The sequence below is a fragment of the Lepidothrix coronata genome, unplaced genomic scaffold (genome assembly GCF_001604755.1).
Source record: "Lepidothrix coronata isolate B3197 unplaced genomic scaffold, Lepidothrix_coronata-1.0 Scaffold43, whole genome shotgun sequence".
NCBI classification, from domain to species: Eukaryota; Metazoa; Chordata; class Aves; order Passeriformes; family Pipridae; genus Lepidothrix; species Lepidothrix coronata.
This window is the reverse complement of record NW_016690223.1, coordinates 5,067,179-5,070,397: the sequence shown is the minus strand read 5'-3', so window position 1 is coordinate 5,070,397 and position 3,219 is coordinate 5,067,179. Positions and strand designations below refer to the sequence as shown.

Here is a 3,219-nt window from a genome sequence, read left to right as displayed (position 1 = left end):
ACAACAGGAGCTTCACTGAACACAGCAGTTCTAAGCAATAGCATGAGATAAGATGAACAGCCCGTCATATAGTAGAAGAGCAACAGAAAGACTGGCAGTAGGTAAGAATTAATATATTTGGGATAGTCCTTTACTTTTAAGAAAGACATAATTGTGAAACATTGTAAGTGATCAGAATATAGCAGCAGAGTGCACCTTAAAATCAAACCACTTGTAACCTGGAAGAGTGTGACCTTTATCAAATTTATGAATTCATAAATTTCTTATTCCTGAAGCCAAACCATATTAGAAATGGCTTTGAAAAAGTCAAAACTGAATACAAGGGGAGAGGCAGAAGTATACTTGTGCTGTCCACATTAGTCTACCACTTTTTCACACGTTCTTTTATAAGCGTATCCAGCTTTATGTAAATGCAGTGACAAGATAACATAAGCTGATAAATAAAATAGCAGAAAAAATCCCTTTTGAAAAAACTGACTCTGCTGATGCCCTGAATGCTTTGATTATAGTCCATGTTTTTTTTTTCACCATGGCTTGAAGAGGAAAACCAAGGAGTTTTGATCTCCCTGAATTTTCCTGTGGTTCATGGTTCCAAAAACACCTGCAAGATGCCCTGTCTGCTGATTTGCTCTTAAAGTTCAGTCTTTACTGGCCCTTGATTTGCTTCATTTCTCATGACAGGTGTGATGGTCTAGTGATTGTGCATGAGGTAACAGTGTGCATCATGTAAGCACAAATCGCATTTTTTTCCCTACAGTTGTATCTGCCAGATTCTAAAAGGAAAAAAAAAACTGTTTTACTATTTCTCTCTTTTTTTTTTTTTTTTTCCTGTGCAGGAGTGAGTACTCATTTCAGCTTTCAGGTGCAAGCAAAGGCAAAAACTGAAACTGTGCAGAAAATGAATACTACATAGATACTTCCATGGTGATGGAGAACATTCAGTGAAATTTCCAAAAGTCTCTCTGTAATGTATATTGTACAGATATACACAGTGAATACGCATCATTATGATTTGGGATAATTTATAGTAGCTGCCTACTTCTACTGGCAACTTTAATTGGATAGATTATTCATCTTTGTTTATTGTCTCATTGCCACATAATATTTTTGTTCATTATTGAGCGTCTGGAATTGTACATGTGTGGTTTTTGTCATACAGATAAAGTATCATTAAGGAAAGGCAGAGGACCAAATTGTGTTCCTTTCTTACCTGTAAACAGGGATGATAATACTTTGCCCATAGTAACAATTTAACTTGCACAGCTTTTGGGACAACATCTCTCTTACACTGGATTTATCCTGCGTTCTGCAAGGAGGTATTGGCTCTGGCTTCAGTGTCTGTGTGGTTCAGAAGTGTGACCAAGAGATAAATTGCCAGAGGACTGCAGTGCCAGACACCCTTCTCCCCAGTTCTGTCAGCTCTGTGATGGGACGAGCACTGGGTTAGGAATTCTTCTCTTTTGAGTTAGGCTTTATTCCAGGCAAAGGCCAAAACTCACTGTTGTTGGGCAGGATAAAACGTCAATCTCCTTGCCCATGTGAACTGTTGGAAAAAAACGTTTTCTGATACATCTCCCTGAAACACTGTAAAGCACTGAGCAAAATAGATGTAATGATCTGTATTCCTCCAGAAGATTTGGATGGAGGGGACTTCTGACTCCCTGTGAAATAAGGGAGAGAGACATTGAATCAGGAACCTAGAGAGAAGCAGAGCCTGAGCAAGAAACAAAAACTCTAGAAAGAAAAAAAAAACACCACTGAAAAAACTACTCTGGGCTTCAGGTAATCAGTCAAATTAGTTGTTGCTATTTGAACGGCCTATGGCAGTATCTCTAAGAAGGCCATCAGCCATCTACCCACGTCAGCTTCCATACTAAGAATGAAAATATTCAGGCAACTGATCTGGAAGGTAACACTTCTGTCCTGAAGAAGAATTTATAAGAAAAATACCACCACAAACCCCAGGGCTTTCCAGTGTGTTGTCTTCTGTCTTGCCCAGCAAGCTTCTGTAAAATTTTAGTTCCTATTTCATTATAAAGTTGGATCTATGGAGAATCTGGCTCTTGAGGTGTAGAGCAAGGCAGGTCTACAAAGGCCCTTCTTCTCAGGCATGTTTTGGTAGATCAGCTCCTGGAGAAGATGAGGGAAGAGAGAGTGTATTCCTGGGAATACTTCAATGCTGAGTCAATGTAGACAGTGGTTTGACTTCAATCACACTGCTGGGGCACAACATTGTTGCTATTATTACTTATCTTTTAATATTTCTTTATATCATAGATTTTTGTGTAGAATAAAGTTGATGACATGCTTAGATATGACATTCGTATGGAGTCATAGTGCCAGAAATGTATGTTAGCCATACAGACTGGCTTGCTTTTTAATCCATGTAGAAAGGGCCCACATGGTGTAATGTAGCTATCAAAGATAAATGGTATAAAGGTTAAAACCCTGACTTTATCACTGTGCTTAGCTAAATCAACATAAAATTATTCCACTGTGCATTTCAGGTTATATAATAAAGTCAAGTTAGAGACTACTAAGCTCAGCTAACTTAGGCACTGAGAACAGTGTAAAAAGAGCTGCACAGAGAAGGGAAAAAGCTAATTTATTTTGCTTCTCAGTGCTCTGCAACTGTTGGGTATATTGATATTGCTAATGATGACTGCTATATAACACTAATAGAGAAGAAATATGATCTGAGATCAGGAAGGTCCGGGTCTGATATTTGCTGCCACCTGGAATGGAGTAGTGTGAATTCAGAGGTTATGAAATGCAGCATATCTCTTGCTGAATAGTAGCAGATACGATATAGTTCCACTGCTGAAATTTTTTCCTGTTCTTTCCATAACCTGTCTTTCAATATACAGTACAAAAGTATGATTTCCTTCCAGATTTCATTTAAAAATACCTGCAATAATTGGAGGCTTGTCTGTTCTCTGACTCTTTGTTGATGTGAATTTTAAGCTGAGGTCAGATATAGGGTTTCTATCACCAGCATCTGAAGCCTGGTTACTCTGTGTTACTCTGTGTTCCTAAAACAGAGTAACACAGGGTATTGAATCGGGAAACTTGGACTTACCCACTGGTTCTTGGTGCTTTGTTAGCTTTCTTGCTGTGCAAGTTATTTAATCATCTAATGAAGCTGAACATAGGCTGTCAGCCATGTCACTTAAACTAATAACCTTTAGGACCTTGAGAATAGGTTTAGGTCACTACATG

At 38.4% G+C, this 3,219-nt stretch overlaps 1 long non-coding RNA gene across 1 annotated transcript; it reads right to left on the bottom strand.

Annotated features, from left to right (window-relative positions):
• Positions 1–802: 802 nt before the first annotated feature.
• Positions 803–2,115, bottom strand: LOC108496785. Its single transcript, XR_001874585.1, has 2 exons — positions 1,961–2,115; positions 803–1,661 (listed from the first exon to the last, which is right to left on the bottom strand). It is a non-coding gene; the product is annotated as an uncharacterized LOC108496785 (long non-coding RNA).
• Positions 2,116–3,219: the final 1,104 nt, after the last annotated feature.